Consider the following 19,672-nt stretch of genomic DNA (forward strand, 5'->3'; position numbering starts at 1 on the left):
CAATTACTACCAATTAGAATCAAAGTAAAAATTCCAAAGAAGAACACGTAGGTTGATAACCAACCTATCAAAAGTTGATTAGTTGAGTTCAAACACCACTTGTGGTGCCAAAAAATGAGGGAAAATAAGCATTTGAGAATAAAAGAAAAAAAGTTTACATATAAATTAAATCTGACTGTAGACATTATGTTGCCTACCAGGCTCAACTGATGTGAATATCACATGAGCTTTTTTGTATATACATTTAACCTTCCTGCAGTCTGAAGGAATGGGGTCACTTAGACTGAGTTTAATTTCCATTCTCCTCCAGAAACTACAATGAGAAAAACAGCCTCAGCAACGCCAGCATTCAAAGTCTCTTCTATGTTGCAGAACTCAAAAAACAATCTGGCGGTCATTTGAAGCTGAAGGTTGAAGGCAGTCTACTTCTCAAGCTTGCTTGTGTATTGTTTTTTTTATTTAGTGTTCTATGTAACAATGCTTCAGATGACTGTAATTTGAATTAACAAGCTATCTCATTGAAAAAAAAAAGTAAAAACATCATTATAGATAAGTTGCCATGTCAATTAAGGCAAAACTTTCCACCATAATTACATTGAATCGTTTTTTTTGTTTGTTTGTTTGTTTGTTTGTTTTTTTGCCAGTTTGACATTTCAACTTAAGGGTAAGGCCTTATCTTAGGTCTGTTTATTCATTTATTTGTTCATCATTTTTTCAACAATCAAACAAAGAACAGAAAATACAACCTCCTTACTTATTTTACTGCTAAGGATGGCATCACAAAACAGCACAAGTGTTCATTCTAAAGCAGTCAGTTGTACTTACCGCCCTGGTTTCATTATTTAAGTGCAACTCCTAACTAATCCTAAACTCAGAGTGGCACTAAGTTTATATGTTTTATCTGGTACACCCCTAGGCCCACTGAGCTGGGCTGCAGGTGTTTGTGTGTCTGCTCTTGTGCTGCTCCTCTGTGCAGGTGTGACTGATTTGCTAATCCACAGCACAGAATATTTAAGGCTGGCTGTTTCTTCCTTCATGGTCACGCTCATCATCCGCTCTTCTTCCTCGTGCATGTGGTGCTCGACCACATGCACGAGGTGGTCGTGCATGTGGCATGTGGCATGCATTGTCCAATGTTTGTTGGACAAACTCCAACAAACATTGGAGTTTGTCTTTGTTTTTGCATCTTAGCATTTCCATATACACACAGCACATCCAAGTATTTGCATTACGCCACTGATAATGACATGCAAATTCTATTATAGTTTTTGTTAATAAATCCTGTTTCATTTATGACCCTGAGCCAGTCGTAACAGGTCTTATAAAATATGAGTATTATATATTCTTTTTTTTTATTTTTGCTTTTGGAGCATTTTGGTGACTGAATTCTAAAATTTACTTGGAGAATATCGGTTTTATTTAATATGTAGGTCACATAAACAAATTTTAATGTAAAAGTTAGAATGCACACACAAATACATATTTTACAGTACAAAACATGAAAGGAACCAAAAACAGCATATTTTTTTGTTTGTTTGTTTTTTTTTTTTTGTTTAAACATGTTAAATTATTTGACAGAAAGTTAACACTGATTTTATTGTATTGTATTATATTGATTTACTTGCTGTTGAAGTTTTACTTTTGTAACATTATGGTTACAGGTCAACGTAAATTTGAATGTTTGGAGACTTCATGAAAGTATTACCATAAGAATGTGAGGAAATACGCTCTGTGCATATGAGTGTTTTACATTTCTAAGATCGTTTTTGTGGGAGGTGTTGAACCTTTTATTGATGGTCATGTAAAGGGCATATACCATTATTTTTATTTATTTCTCTTCCTAATTGTGTTCAGACTCATAGGTCACCATGACTGATTTCCATGAATGAGATTTAAAAAACAACAAAGAAAAAAGTAAGCACAAAAGATTGAATGTTGCAGGTGAGTGATGGCATTGAGTAGAATGCTAGCATTAATGCAAAATAGTTCATACTTAAGATATGGGAGCATTTACGTAGATAGATATTGTCTTTGTTCCAATTGTGATCATTGGCTTTATCACTCTAATGTCGAAGAACATCAGTTCTACCATTTCTGAAAGCAGCTGGCACATCATAATACTTTGTACTTTGTGCCATGGAGTTTATGAAACAGTCTTAATTTTCTTGCATTAGATCCATCCCATAATTTTACATTAATTTTACATTAATATTTTGCAAAAGGGCCCATGTCTCATTCCACTCAACAACTCCTAAGTTCATCTCTTTCAACACTGTATTTCCTTTTACTTAATTAAAAAAAAAGCATTATTTTATCCAATAAAAAATTGTGCTCACAAACAATAGCTGTGATCACCCATTTTTACCCATCTGGTGTTTTTGCTTGTTTTTGGTGGGTGAGGAGATATTCATCGTCTTTGCCTGTATTTAGTTCCACAATGCTCACCCTCACTTCCACAGATTACCATTCAAACAAAAAGTGCTAACTCCATTCTTTTTGTAATTTTATAAGTATTGACACACCAATTTGCCATCCGTTGTCTACACCTGCTGTTCTCCAGCAGCCATTGAGCGAGAGGCGGGGTACACCGTGGACAGGTCCATCACAGGGCAACGCACACAGGACAAACAACCATGCACTTTCACACTCACTCACCAGAGGGCAATTTGGAGAGACCATTAAATCTAACAGTCATGTTTTTGGACTGTGGGAGGAAGCTGGAGGACATGGAAAGAATTCACATGTGCACAGGGAGAACATGCAAGCTGCATGCAGAAAAGCTCCAGGATGCGATTCAAATCCTGGACCTTCTTGTAGCAAGGCAGCAATGGTACCAACCTAGGCACTGTGCAAACCTCACTGTCCCCCATTTCTCACAGTTCCCTTAAAAGCTTTTTTTTTTTTTTCTGACCACAGTCATAGAGAGTGACAGACTTCAAGGTGTCTGCTCACATTACAGATCCAACACCACCATCCATACACAATAGTGCCTTTCTGTTTTAGTTGACTCAAAAGGCTCTTTTTAGTTCAGAAGAGTGTTTTTAAAAATAAAAGCCAGTGTGGAAAGGCTGGTGATAATTCATACATGTTTCAAACATTAAATATTTTTAGGTTATCTGGCTCGAAAATATGATGTTAGATGCACTCTAAGGCATTTCAACATCCTTCTTTTTAAATGTGTTTGAATGTACAGTACAATGTGCCTCTATCTGTTGAAGGGTATTTTTTGTTGTTGTTGTTGTTGTTGTTGCACTTTTAAAGGATAATGTGTTGGTTTCAGCCTGAGTTTCATTTGGTTCTCATTTCTTACCATGATGCAATAAATCATGTGATCACATCTGAATAACATTTATGTTGCTTTTGCAAAACTGCAAAATAAATGGAAACTCAGATTGAAAGTAACTGTGGTATCCTTTTAAGCAAATGCTCAGAAATAAAACGAATAATAATAATAATAATAATAATAATATTGTAGAGTGAAGCTTTCCATTAGAATAGTATTAGTATTATGATTATGTGGAATGGTGAATTCATGTTTCTACATAATTTCGATCCTGTATCATACTACTTTTACTGAGCCTGAAATGTTCTGTATTGCTTTGCATCAGATAGCATTAATCTTATCTGATTTATGTAGGTTTATTGCAATGGTCCGCTGCATAGTTTCATGTATACATGTGTCTTGATATGTGTATGATACAACATACCTGTTGTAGGAGCAAAAAAGAAGAAAAAAAGAAAATGTAAAGTAATTTTTATTTGGTGTTGGTTGTCAAAAACGATGGGAGATATTGTAGTAATTCACAACATTTATAAATCTCAGAGCACTATTCAAATTTGGACTTCCACTGAAGAATCAATGAAAGCTAATAGTGTAATGTTGGGTTTAATAAAGAAGAAACCTAAGCTTGCTTTGTAATTTCCAACTTATGGCTCCTTTCAGTTTTTCTGTAAAAAAGAAAAAAGAAAAACAATAGAAACATGTCGTGCATTAATTTGCAGTCCCTTCTACTAGTAAACTGCTGTGACACAACTGTACAATAATGTTGGTTAGATGATCGATTCTGTAAGTACAAATGCATGTCATTGATTCTGCCTGAACAATAAAGTAGTCACAATTGAGATTATACAAATGTTGTGTATTATACAATTTGACCTCACACAAAGTGCCAATATTTCTTGTTTTTTCTGTATTGATGTACGAGATTACCGAATAAATTCAAACTGTAATTGTGTCAGCTTGGAAACAACAGCCTGTAACATGTCCTAGGACAAGCATCTGAAGTTGCTGTGTTCAAATAAACACAAATGGGTGAACAGGACACTCAGCGCTGTCAGCAATGTGACCCAATTGAAGAAAATAACACCATCTAACAATGTTTAAAGGCATATCCCATCAGCCGTAAAGTTTTTTCTTCCCAGTAGTGTTAGCAATAGTAGTTTAGATTCCCACATGTGAGCAAAATCAATATTTTTTGATATATACACATCAATGAATAGCACAATAACCACCCAAGAAAAAAATCATTGTTTAAACAGCGTCCCCCTCTCTTCTGTGCTACAGCTCCTGCACCACAGCATCCAGTAGATTGTTTATCTGCGATTAGCACAGTGCTGGCAAACCAAAAGCTTGAATGCACTATGTAGGGGAGGGTGTGAGCAGCCCATACACGAGCCTGATTGACAGCACTAAAACCTTCCTCCTGCCTCTGATTGGTTGTTTTGACTGGGAGCGGTGCATTTCCTGTGGGACCACGGAAAAGACAGTGGAGCTTGATTTTTCCACATATTTTACATCTCATAATACACTGTCAAGGCATAGTGACACTTTTAACAAACATGTAACAAACACATTTTTACAAAACTTACAGGTTTTTAATAAGCACCTTATAAGTAAATCAACAATGAGATATACACTAAAAAGTTCCCATTGGGGGCATTTTACTCTTTATCGTTTAGATGGAGATTTAAGCCTTTAGACACAGATTTCTCAGTGGATGTCTTAATGTTTTATTTACTATAAAATAATTTCTTTTATCTTACTTTGGGGAATGAATTAATCATTTTCTAAATTCTTTCTCGGCCTAATATTTTGCATTGAGAACACTATTTCCTTCAAGTGACAACGGTGTATTTTATTTTTATTTTTTTTAAGAAGAAATGTTTGGATTTTTTTTACATCGCGATCAGGCATGGATTTGCATCACTAAATAAGGACATTGTTCCACAGAAATCAGCATCTGCTGCATGCATTTTAGGAGTACTGGTCTGTGTCAGTCATTTCTAGAATTGCCCTCAATTTCTCTGACCGCTGCAGCTGGGGAACAATAAACACTTTATGTGCGGTACTTTAAATTGTTTACGTCTTCCATTTTTTTCTTTGAAAAAAAAAAAAAAAACACTTCAGCCATTGATGCTCTTTGGTTTTTGTGCTACTTGAACACTGAGAGCAGTTGTTGCTATCGTTGTAAGAGATGCGTAGAATTGTCCCTGAAGGCAGCAGAAGTTGCGTTTGCTGCTTCACATTTCCTGTGGAATATGACAAATAGCTTCTGTGTGGATCTGCATGCAGTCCTTGTTCTCTTTACAACAATTTTTATCCATTTGCATGCACTGACACAGAAAATTCACTGGTTCTGAAGTGAAAGAACTGCTTTTTTTTCTTTTCTGAGAAATCGCACATCAATCTTATAAAAATATTTTTCTGAAGTTGTCACTTTTAAAATGTAGCCATCCAGAGAGACAAAATGCATGGGAGCAGTTGTTTCATCAATACATTTGAATCCTCTGGGTTGAATCTACAATCAAACTGATTCTTATTATTTGTAGTCAACACTGTGCATATACTGAATACAATTAAAAATGAAGTTGTGTGAGCTGAACTACTTGAAAATACAATCATATATATATATAATATTTATAAGCCAAGTAAACAGTTGTCTTATATTTAATCTGGATCATTTTACTTTCCTTCTGTAAAGACACTTTTTGTTTGTTCATATTCAAGAATTGTTGTGGGTCCACTGCTCCGTATCTACCAGACAATGAAGGATCTGACATTTTCCAGTAATTGACCAAATTAATTTACTGGCAGTCCCTTGTGCCACTGGCTGCAACAGCAACCAACCAGATGATTAACTATCAAACATTTATACGGTATGTTTGGGAGCTGGAGATAGTTTTCACCAAATGAAGGTAAGTCACAATTTCAGGCTCAGAAATGACTCTGTGGAAAATACAAGAGGACTAAATAAAATGACTTCTGACAGTTATTGGTTGCACTAGATTTTAATTAGGTGAGAAGAGAGGATGAATACGAATGTATACCATGCTTTTCTTGAGAAATATATATAGATAAAGATATAGAATATATTTTTAAAACATATATACTAAAATGCACTGTCAATAGTATCTACTCGCATATAAATTGTCATGTCGGTATTTTCTCAAGAAAATAGTGAAATTTCCTTGTTACCAACTTCAGATTAGTTAAAACCACATTGTAACAAAGTAACAGATCCAAGCGTAATATCACACAGTGTGCTATGCAAAGCATTGGATACAGTGATTTGTTAGACTACTGCGCTACAAAAGAGTGAAGATGTTTACTCTGGAGTGACAGATCATGTCTCTCTATGTGACAATCCATTTGTGGGGTTGGCAGTTGCCAGGAGCTTAGAGCCTGCGTGATTATGTAGGTTGTAACGTTTGGTTCAGAGGAGATTAAAGTGTTGGGCTGTTTAATTCAGGAAGACCCCTGAATTAAATTCATAATGCTTCAGCATTAGTGTTTTTAATACTTCTCCAATGCAGTTTAGAAAATCTGATTCTCCAGACTTTATAGGAAGACTTCCAACATGATCAGGAAAGGGTGGACTCACTGTGCATCAGTGCTCAATGCAGGGCTGTATCTATTAAGTGGGCATATTGTGCAATAGGCATTTGGAAATGACCCTGGAGTTTAGAAGTTTCTTAGAGTAAGTTACTTCCATCATCATAGTGCAAAAACAGCTTTCTATTTAATTTATGCAGAACTTAAAAAGCCTCTTGAATTTGGTGTTTTGTTAACAAAAAGACCTGTGAAATATCAGTCCAATCACAAAGAACAAGGAAGTCTACCAGTGTGCTCATTAATCAAATCCCTGCAGTGCTTAGCGTCAACCCAGCCTGTATGGAAACTTGGCTGAAGTAGAACTGAACAGATTGTGCCATCTAAACCAGATGACTCCAGATTGAACTGTGCTGCAATTTGTAATGGAAAATGCTCTTGAGCATAAAGACACAAGGTTATTAAAATAATTTGTGGATCTGTTCACCACAGGTACTTAACTCGCTCATGCTTCTCCTAAGAAGCATCGTGAGCATTTGATTTGGCGGAAGATTGTGAAATGAAGCATTTCCTGTAGCTGAGATGAGTCCTGAGCCACAGGACAAAAAGGGAACTGATATTGTTTCATTGGGGCATTACAGATTTAAAGCTAAATCTGCACAGCTGTCACCGTCCAATCCACCCACAGCATTCAACAGGCTCAAATCCATCTTTTAGAATGCTTAGTAAATATCATGCACTTTATTTAGCAACATAAAAAAAAATTTAAAAAAAACATCTGAAAGTTTGTTCAGACAGAAGTTATGAGAGGATTTCTGGTTTAATTTGTGCATTTTCTCTGTTTCTGACCATACAATTTGTAATTTGCTTTCCAAGTCACTTATCAACCAGAGACACAGCCACGTGTATCAGAGCATTAAATTCAGTCTGTGTTCTTATCTCTGGTTTACACTGGTGTATATTTAAACAAGCGGTAGACACACATTTATTTAAATAAATCTGTGTTAAAATAAACTCATAACATCAAATGACACATAAAAACACACACACTCTAAATACTGCAATACATTGCTGTCATTTTTGCCATGTGATTAGTGTTAAACAATGTTAAGCTGACTAATTTCCACAGTCAGTAGCTACATCTGATTTAGCATCAAATCGTGCTTGTTAAAACAGCGATATGATGTGTGTAACATTTACTACCTTTATAACTGTGTATGTCTAAAAAGGAACACTTTGGTAATGCTGAAGACAACAAATAGAAAAGCAAAAAAGTAACACAAAATTTAAAAAAAAAAAAGGTAACAATTCTAAAATGATCATTTACAAAAGCAGTGCAGAATCCACTGAATATGTCCATGATCCACGAAAGAAGCGTCACTGCTTTACATTGAAATCATTTACTATGTTGTACCATTTAATGAAGACTTTTATAAGAAAAGTATACATGCATTATTCATCAAAAAGATGAAGGAAAAAGCAGAAGAAACAGTAGGTGGTAAATGCTGTGCTCCTCTGTATGTGCCACACTAATGTTAAGCCAGTCGACCTTTACGCTGCAGCCTTCTTGTTCATTAAGCAATCAATGTACCTGTTACAGCAAATTAGATCCTTTCTGTATCAGTGAGCAGATTTATAATAAACCACCCCCCATCTTTTGGATTATCTCCATTTTGTCTTGTCCGGGGAGAGTTGTGCACTCGCAAAAAGGAAGCAAACACGTAAACATCACATCCTACAAGTGACAGTGTAATGAGATATGAGCACCACAAACTAAACTCCAATTACTTTCAGTGTGTTGACGAGGCATTGCAGAAGAGGCACTCATATGAGACCTATCAAAGTAGAAACGGGACATTTTGCCTGACAACATTGTAAAGTCTCTTTACAGCATATTTCCCTAGAAGAAGCAAATCATGTGTATTAGCAAATAATTGTATTGTTCTGGTGACTAATTCAATCCTCTTTTCATTAAAATTGAGTTAAACCCCCATCAAAATGTAACATTAAGATTAATCTTTGGAGAGAAGTTGTGTTTATCCTGTATTTGTGCGCCAGTGCGCAGATTCACTACGTTATCTATTGTTTTCTGTTGTTCTATAATGCCACACCTCAACAAGTAAGTATTTATAACATAACTGATAGAGACTGAGAGCTGTTTGGTTGTTATTTCCTGATATTCAGGTGATGCTCCGACTGGGTAAGTTTAAATAAAATGGATTTTGTTAAGAATTGCTTCAATACTTATTCATAGCCAAACCAAACCTACTGTCGTCAATAGGGGGCTTTTACCCATTTATTCATCAATATAAATCAAAAAATGCAGTTTTGCAAACCTATTCACTATAAGCAAGTTTTCTTACTACCTTTTTTTTTTTTTTAAATCATTGTCTTTTTTTTCCTACGGGCAAAAAGAGCCATCAAGCTCTCTTTTTCCATCCCTTATTTTAGCTGTGCCATCATGACCTTTAACATTTAACTTGCGAACTGAGGCATGTCGAGTCTGATATATTGGTCGTAGGTGCGGATTCTCTCAGCATTTTACATTCTGACCTCTGAGTGAACCTGCAGACCTGTCCACTGCTGGGCGGATTGGTACATGCCCTGACTGTTTTCTGCTCCTGATTGTTTAGAAATGACCTCATAACCCTTCTCATATTGATTTTGTTGTTAAAAATGTATTAGTTTTATTGCAAATGCCACCCCTTTTCTTTTGACACTCTGTGAACACAAACATGGCTGCTGCTGATGATGATGATCAGGTAATGTAGCACAGTTGCAATGTCAAATGTCTCGTTTCATTGTCCAGCTAATCTTGCCGTTACCTTTTGAAAACCAGGCAGGATAGCACCATAGTTGTTGCTCTTGACCACACACTGTTAGATTCTTAATAGTTTAAGTACAAAATGAAGTACTTTCATATTTATGAACAATTACCATAGTTTTTTGAAAGATGAATTCATCAATAGAAGCAGTGATTGCACCATGTTTTGTTCACTTTGTCTCTGAAAAAGCAACTCGGACCAGTTTCCCTCCAAAGCAACAGTAGTTGCCAAGCGTCATAACTCATAGACTGTTTAAAATCTATATCCTTTGTACATTGAAATCCATTAGATTGAGTCATAGGGCTGTAAAGGGCTTCTGTGTAGGAGATCCAACTGTGCTGGCTTAGAAAAGAAAGAAAAATACATACATTTGCGATAGACTTTCTCTAAACAGAACTCACTGTTGTGCTAAAGCTGTGAAAAATGCCACTAAAGGAAATCTCCTCTGTATGTGAGAGGGATAATGACTATAAGCACCATCATTATGAATTACTGCAGAGTAAGAGCAGTGTGGTGCATGAAAAAGAAGTAGGAGTTCAGCTTTGCTAGTTTTACAAGTAAATAGCTTTTTTTGGCCCGACACGTAAGAAATAATTGACCAGCAAAAATGCTTAGTTCTTGTCTGACAGCAAAAATCCCTTTAGCAGACACAACTAGGATCAAAACCCGACATAATACCTGGTTAGTTTAAATGGCACACATAATGATTTTTACTGCTAAACAAGTTTGTTATTTTTTTATTATGCTTGTTTATCTTTTCCTACCCCCCTACTTTCCAGATTCCCTTTTTTGTAGTTCCAACCACAGGAATTTTCCGAGCATTTTATGTGACAGGCCAACATAAAGCAGTGGACAATTGTGAAGTGAGGAAAAGTATGCACAGCTCTGAATAGATTTTACAATTATGCATAAGAAACAACATGTAACTGTAATTATAATCTAGTGCATTTGAGTCAGTTCTTTCTCTTTTCCTGCAATTACCACTGAAAATCTTCTTGTTTTTGCACTTCTAAAGTAAAACATTTTTACTCATTTTTCTTCACAAAGTAGTTTAAACCCAGTCAGATTACATGGAGAGCGTCACATTTCAAGCATTTCCACGATTTCTTTGCAAGTTTTAAGTTTGGACTTTCTAGAATACATGGAAACATTTTGATCTAAACCACATTACATGTTTGGTTGTTTGTTTAGGTCCATTGTCTTGCAGAAAGATTGACCACTGACTTAGTCTAAAACCATTTTCTTCCAGAACCTCCCTGTACCTATCTTGTCCATCTTACAACCAATACTGACCAGAATCCCTTCTTAAACACGTCCTGAAAGACTTTGGACATATTACAATCTCATGTCTTATATCAACAATGGCTTTTTCATGACTAACAGTTGTCATGTTAACAGATTCTCCCTGCTAAGCAGTGCATCTTTTCAGCTTCTGCAAAGTTACCTCTTGGCTGCTTTTCTTGTTATTGCTCTCCATGGATAGCCAGAACTCCATTGGTTTGTTGTTTCAATTCAATTTAGCCTTACATTTTCCACTTCAGGTGATGGATTAAGCAGTGCTAAGATATTGCAAGCTCAAGATGTTCTTTTATAACCTAATCCTTTTATGATCTAACCCTGCTTTACTTCTCTGCGATTTGTCTGCAGTGTTTCTTGGTCTTTGTGATGCTGTTTGTTTACTGACGTTCTCTAACAAACCTCTGATGTCTTTCAGAAAAGTTGGATTCATATTGAGATTAGATTATACACAGGAAGACTCTGTCTACTACTTATGTGACATACAAGGGCCATAACTCATCCTGGACATTTAGGGGTATTTTATGAAGTATCCTGAAGGTGGTTCAGGTGCATATGCAAGTCATACTTTTCACAATTTTAAGTGTATGATGTTTTTTTTTTTTAAATATATCACCCAAAACCCTAATATAATACCTTGAAAATGCTAAAGTGACAAATTGTGAAAAGTTTCAAGTGGCATCTGCAAGAAACTGCATATGAGCAGAAGATTCCATTATACAGAGAGCATTTTTTTTCTGTTTATCACTTTGATTGCTGTTCTGTCTTTTTAAACTGAAGCATGTTGAATCAGACTACTGAGTTTTAATTAACTCTGATTCTGAAAGTAAGTTTATCAACTCAGCTCAATTTACATCGTTGCCTGGCAGATGCACTTGACCTCACTGAACCTATCAGTCTTGCTTGTTCAGGCAAAGGAGAGACGCTCTCTTTTTTTGTCATCTTCATTATTAGCCCAGCTTGAGGTGCTTGACATAGCGGGTGGAGGTCAGACATGGGGGTGGACGGTGCAACGGAGGTTCAAAGAGGAGAAGATGAAACGGAAACAAAGATGATGAGATGTTGGTCGAGGTGTTGAACCGACCAAAGCAGAGTGTTCGTAAGACACAAAGCAATGTCTGAAATCAGATTCATGAGGTAGTAATAAATTACATTGGAATGGAGATTCAGAAATCTGGCCAAATGTGATCTGCATGCAAGCTCCATGAAAGCATTTATTAAATAATTTGCTGTTCTCAGAACCTGCTGTCAGTCAGCAACACAAACATTCCGAGATTGGAAAATAATTATCTGCTTTCTTTGCCAGGCTCACAGACGGGATTGTGAGTCAAAGCCGGTTTCAAGTCGGCATGTCAGAGTCTTTCCAAAACTCATGGATTCAGGTGTTACTCTTCAGAAAACTGTCATATCACTATGATAGGTTAGTGTCTTTACTCAATATTTTTAATGGTGCATGTTAATTCAAATTGTTAAGGAAGCATGAGCCAGCATTTTGGAATATTTTTTCTAAAACAGTTCTGAAACTGAGCCTGTCGATTTTACTCCCTGATGAATAATCACATCTGATTACAGTCTTTAACCTTTTTCCCAGCCATAACCCGCTTCATTTGCCACCAGTTCTTTTTGTAATGTGACACTTAAAGCCCTCCTTGATGCTGGCCGTGTGAGTGTAATTTGTTATGACTGAAGGGGACCCTATCACAGCAAATCACAATTAAGACCTCTTGAGCTCATGCTAATTAGGACGCTTCATCTCAGGGCCTTTTCAAGAATAGCTCTGACCTATTCATGCCCACAAGCCCAACAAGTTCTATTGTGTCATTGCCTCGCTGAAACGAAGCCAGACACTTTTGGCACAAGGTGCACAAACCATTATCACATGCTATTGTGTGTTTTTTGTACCATATTCCCACAACACTGCTTTGAAATGGGATCTGGTCGGCCAAGATTATCCCTTGTGGCAGCAAACTGCATCCTCCGGCAAGGCTTTGTGAAGAAGATCTTTGCTTGAAAATTATATCAGCTTTACAAAATTTTCAACAAAAGCTTGTTTTATTTCTTACAATACATACAATATAGTATAGACGTGGCTATCTTTGCAGAACAATCAGATCAAGAGTAAGCAGGACTGACTTTTAGTATTTTTATTACATTGTATCAAGTCATTTCCAATACTAGAGCTCTGAGAAAACAATTGTATTAAATATAATTAATGTCTTTCAAAACATATGTGCCTTGCTTTGGACTTGTCTTCCTGTTAATGCTGTAGGCAGGAGCAGCGCAATAGAATTACCTGGTGTGTTGCCTTAATTTGTAACATGACAAGTAATGTAGCGGATATCATCTTTCTCTGGGTCCAAATTCAATGAAAATGTCAGCGTCTGCACTACATCTAGTGTAATAGTTTCTTTAATGTCTTTTTCCCTACACAAACATCCTCACCTACTGACAGCTGAAAGATTTTAAATAACGCTTTGCTTGTCAAGCTCCGTTGCCAACCTCTTGAAAGCTTATTTCCAAGATCTCTTGGTTTTCTTTCTTGCTGGGAGCACTTAGATTGCACAAACTGAAGTAAATCAGCGTGTGCCCATTGTGAGTTCTCATCACACAGTTGAAAACAAGCCCCGGTCAGGGCACAATAAGAGAAAAGATTACAATTCCCTGTTTTATCTTAGCTACACTTTTTGTGCCTCAACAATACAGCTCTACAACGGGTTTGACTGCCTTCAGCTCCCTTTTAATAGCATCTTTTCTTGAATTTTCAGGGATTTTCAGGGAGTAGCTTCACTTAATCTGCAGACCAGACATTTTGTAAATAACCATATCAAGCTACAGAGTGATAGCGACAAAGGAACTTGACATATCTCTGAAGTTAGTTGCTGCTGGTGTTCCTTCTTTGAAGTTTCATTATTGTTTCAAGGACTTTGTTAAAACAGCTGTCAGGCTGAGAGAAAGTTAGTTGGGCAAAGCATTTACTACTGAGGGATGTAACTGGCCGCTTTTTATTTTCCATTTGTCAGTTTCATTCACTGCTTTACACAAACGCAATTAAAAGTTTTCCATTTAATCCTGCTTTTTCTGTTGGTTATCATATATACAGAAGGCTAAAAAGTCTTCCTTAAGGGCTTCTTTAAGATTTCCCAAAGGAGTTTCTTTTTATTTTAATGAGATTATTTTTTATTACAAAGTTTTGCACAAAAAGTAAGGAAGTTTATGTTATGTGGATTTTTTTTTCTTTCATTCAGAAAGACTCTGTGCTGTGACTGCTGTTGGCAGTAACGTTTAATTCTCTTTACAAAGTGCAAAGCATTTGTGGGTTGAGATGAGTATGTGGGTTGCACTGATGGAAAACCTTCCAGTTCTTTGTACAGCTCCAAATGATCTCATCGTACAAAGGTACAATAAAACCTTGTAAAACTGCACATCAAAAAGATCTTAACAAATATGCATTACGAATTTTTGACCCTGGCACAAAAACACAAAAACTGTTTTTTATTATTTGTTCCTCAACAAAACCATGCAAGGCTGCTGTAGATGCGTTTGAAAATACGCTATTTATGAACCTCTGAAAGAAGAGCTGAAAAGGAGTTTTGTGATGAATATCTAAAAAAAAAAAAAAGTATGAAGGTTTTGGGATCTTCCAAAACCTTCATACTTTAAAGTCTTTAAAAGACTTTAAAGTTTTCATTGACACTTTTTTTTTTATCTGCATAGAAACTTTTATTCAACCTGCAAATAGACGTAATAATTTCTGATATATTAAAGACTCCCATGCAGTACATTCCAAGAGCTCAGAAGAAAGTTTAAGATGTTCACTTTACAAGACATTGAGATCTCTGAATAACTGTCCACTGTTGTTTCTTTCTGAGCAGAAAAAAAAACTGAATTAGAATGGCTGAACAAACCACATTTGCTGAATTCAAGGGAAACCCGATGCTGATTCCGGAGGAGCCGGTCCAAGTAGGTTTTTATTCTGAATGAAGATATAAAATGCTGATTTACAAACACATGTTGTAAGGCAGGTAGGCTGAAGAATGAGCTCAGGAGGAGCTGCCAGGGTGTAGTTGTGGGTTATGGTAACAGTTTGTTGGTTGCACCCCTCAGGGAAGTTTCCAGGTAGGTAAATGTATTTTGTGATTTGTTAGTCATAGAGAAACTTTCCCAAACAGATCCCTGACGAGAGCACAGGAAGAAGTCTCTCGGTAGCACAGAGAAATGTTACAGGTAAGTCACAGGGATACAAAAAATGCTCAGAAAGAATTAATATTTGACTGGGTATTAATACTGAAGGACCATCTGGTCGCTTTTTAAATCCAGGCTGGCTGACGAGACAACAGTGTGGCGACAGCAGAAGGCTTGAAACGTATCCTTTAGGGGGATCAGAAGCTAAAGATGAGAAAAAACAACACATTAAATCCCAGAATTACTACATCACTAAAGGGGTTCAAAGTGAATAGCTTAAATAAAAAAAAATAAAACGTTTGTATATCCACTGTAAATACAGGCAACAAAAACATTTTGTTTTCTTTATTAATATGAATTTTTGAGCTTGTGTTATTTGGGAAGATTTATGTCAAACACCACACACATGTGGACTTTTTAAAAAAAATAAATAAATCAGGATCCCAAACCCACTTCTCGGGAATGCAACTGGAATTTAGAGACAAACTAACACTAGATAGTTTTCGAAAGCTTTCAGTAAATTGTCCCAGTCAAGTGTGTCAAAAATTCAGAATAAGAATACAATTAAAAAGGTAGCACACAGGTGGACCAAGAATAAATGAAAAGTTACAAATATGGGCTAAGTATACATTATTATGGTTTATTTTTCAGCTTTTTTCCATTTTTTTTTCCTTTTGCTCTGTTAAAACACTTGACTTGTTAATTGTTATTAGAGTTTCTTTACATCTTTTTAAGTAGTTATTGCATTTTTATCAGCAGTTCAACAAATATACATATGTGGCCTGAATCACAATGAGCCTAAAATGGCCTTCAGTGATATGTGGCAACAAAACATCTCCAGCCTTTTGAATGACTGGAGAATTTCTTTTTTTTAATCAGATGCATACGTTATTTCTGTTGTATTGTGAATTAGGTTGGATTTAATGCCAGATTACTGTTTTATTTATAAACAGTATTTATATGTATTTATGTACATATAAATACTGTAATACATGTAATTTTATGTATTTATAAAATTACACTGAACAATTTTAAATCCTGAAGTAAATAATAATCACAATTGAGATTTTTTTTTGTTTTTCTGTTCAAATGTTCACAGAATAACAAGTCGCATGTCAAAGAGGAAGACATTTTTGAAATGCAGTGCTTTGTTGGTCTGTTAAACCAGACTTTGCCTTGTTGGTTTTAGTCTTGAGGTGTTAAATTCACCCAATGTATCCTATAAGTGGTCAATTGTACTGATGGACAATCATGGCTCCTTTGTTTTGCTCTCTTCTTTCAGCTGCTATAAATGAGAAAATGACTGGTGGGTTCAAGATATTTGAGATGGTAGTGTGACAGACCCTACAAAGAAAGATCCAACTACAAGGGTGATTATTTATGCAAGCTGGTGAGAGATTTATGTTTGGTCATTAAACAGCGAAACACATTCTCCCCCAGCAGAGCCTTAGTTCTTATGTAAGCATGAACCATTTGTTTGGTTTTAATAGAGAACCAAACACACAATCTGTCCACAGCGTTTCTGTTTTCCTTTTATGACTATTTCAACACTGCCTGACAAGAAATATTTTCAGATAGAACTGTGACAATAAGATTTAAATCTTCCTGAATTTAAATGTAAATTTACAGTTGCAAGTAAAACAGAACAATTTCTCCAGTCATATATCTTTGTACTTTGTGAAAGCGGATTAAAATTCACAGCTTCTGCAGATACAGGTGTTAAACTGTGAATGAAAATGTATGTTTAGGATATTTACATTGAATATAATGTAACTTTTTCCCAGATATATTAGCCCATTTGAGATAAAATCAGTACTCAGTACCGTTTTGGAATGTGGTACTGAGTGTGTGTGTGTGTGTGTGTGTGTGTGTGTGTGTGTGTGTGAGAGAGAGAGATTTCTTCCTAAACAGAGTATCTCTGCTGGCCTGCTGCAGATCACGCACCTGTCCACAATCAACCCATTTAAGTCTGGAGATCTAAGCAGCTGTTGGAGAACCAGTCTTCACCATACAATCAGCCTTTGTGGTAGATTCAACCCCCCTTTTCTTTCTTTTTGTGTGTTTATATCTTTCTTTGAAAAATGTTTTCATTTCACTTCCCATTTCTGCACTACTATTGTTACGATGCCACAAAAATGTCTGTAATACAACAAAAAGCGAGAGAGTTCAAGAGTTTGATTTTATTTATTTATTTTGCAAAGCCCTCTATTATTCACTTCATAAAAATACATTTTATTTCTGAGTTTACTTTGGTAAATTGTTGTAACGAATGCAATCTTTGCTATGAAATGAACTATTTCGATGCTGGTAATGCACTATATATTTGTTCAACACCCATTAACTGGACACATTGAAACAAACATAGTTAGCCATATAGACTACCTTGACAGATCACCTTGGATTTAATGCATATGCTGCCTCCAGGAGGGGAGTTCTTTCATTTTCTCCTTTGACTCAATCCAGTCAATAAACCATTAAAGAGCTGCAACAAGTCACATAAATGTAGTTTTTATTTTTGCCTCATTCTTGAAAGTGTTCCTTAATAATTTAGCTTTGCATTTGTGAATTAAACAACGACTGGTCTAAATTAACTTTACAAAGGCTAATAGTCAAATCTTCATGAACATCAAATTATTTTCCATCAATACCTACGCCACAGCTTAGGTAGAATCCCTTATATTTTCTTCTCTTTGGATTCTCAGAGTCCGTTTTGCAGCAGCAGCAGCAGCAGCTGTGTGCTGCTTATAAAGTATTCAGCGTTCATTTGAATTCAGCCCCTGAGATGCAATTTGTCTCACAAAGCTTGTGCAGAGAAGATATATTTATCTGTTTTCACAGAAATCCATCATTATCTCCCATAACAAAATACATGCATTTTATGTTTTATATTTAGGATTCGGTATGAGGTTTGTCATGTGTAATTAAAGATCAAAAATTAAAAAAAATAAAAAAATGTAACACATCTCCCATTTACAAAAGTTTAACATTAATCATGAATTTTCTTTAAAATTGCTCAGCGTAATTTTAAAAACAAAGATGATTTTTGTCTCTTTAATCTAAACTGTAAACACATTCACCAAGAAAGATCCCTGTGGATTCATTCACTCTTCCTGTAGAAATTTTGAGGCTCTATCAACTCTCCAGTCTGTGAAAAGTGCTTTAAATTTAACCAAAATTAAAAAAAAAAAAAAAATTGAAAATAATTTTATTAAAATAATATCTCCTTCCATTTTGCATCCAAATTCCTGGCATAGCTTAGCTGGAGGCTTTTCAAAGCTTTTGGAAAATACTGTGATCTGGTGTTCTTTTATCACAACGATGTTTCTCAATTTGGATATAGTAGCCAAGAGATTTGTGTTGTGCAGGAGCTAAAAAAAAAACCCATCTCGGTCCAAAATATCTCTGGGGCTTCTAACAGGAGAGCTGGAAGACAAAGTCGTAAGACTCTTGGAAGCTTAAAAACAATTTATTACAGTGAGAATCATGTTGATGAATTGTACTGACAAAATGTTTTGCATGTTTATATATTCTTGAGGGTCACAAGCGCCGAGACAAAGAGCTGAATTATCATGGGATAAAAGAAGAGCATGCCAAAAAAAGACATATTTTTTAATTACGCTTAACAATTTTAGAAAAGTACTAACTAGAATTAATGTATCGTTTTTAATCAAAGAATGATACAAGTTGATTGAGATGTTGATACAAGTACAGGTATATGTCCTTTTTATATATAATCATGTTGATTAAATATGGATAGATACATTAAATAACACAAAGTTGGTTATGTTTTAGCCTTTGCTATATGTTTCAGTGTCTAACAAATATTATGGCAAGTGGCTGATCATACAGTCAGGTTCTGGCGGAGGTTTCCTCTTGATGAGATATTTTTTTACTATTGCAACTACAAACTGCTTGTTATGAGACTAGCTTGCCTTGGTGCACATTTTTAGCTATTTCCTGATACTTTATACATTTATTGCTGACCTAAAGGTATTTTCTTTGCTTTTAGATTTTCAGGGCCTTTATTGTCAGGGCCTTTATCCTCATGCACAGCCTCATGCAGAACTTTGAGCAGATATCAAAGTTCAGTCTTGACAAGTGCCTTACCGAGGCCAATGATAAACTCTACAGCAAATGAATGTTATTATTGTATTTTAGTGCCTCTGAAAGCAAATTACACACATGTACAAAGAGGTCGCCGATTGAGATTATGTTTAATTAGGCTAGAGAATATTGGAATACAGATGTTTTTTCTGTAATAATGATAATCACAAAAAAGAAAAAAAAACCCTGAAAAACATAAATGATCTCCTCCAGAAAGAAGAATAAATGATGTGGCTCTCAGTAACATAAAAAAGTAGCATTATTCCTTCATGTCATCCAATTTTTTAAACAATATTTTTTTTCTTAGCTTTTCAGCCTCCAAACTAAAAGAACAGCACTGACTCCTGCTGGTTACAGTTTGCAAACATTGTTAAAGAGTCAATTTAGCATATTAACAGCCTCGGTAGCTGTAAATAATTTGTAACAATTTTTACTG

The sequence above is a fragment of the Poecilia formosa genome, unplaced genomic scaffold, assembly GCF_000485575.1.
Source record: "Poecilia formosa unplaced genomic scaffold, Poecilia_formosa-5.1.2 Scaffold44, whole genome shotgun sequence".
Taxonomy (NCBI): Eukaryota; Metazoa; Chordata; class Actinopteri; order Cyprinodontiformes; family Poeciliidae; genus Poecilia; species Poecilia formosa.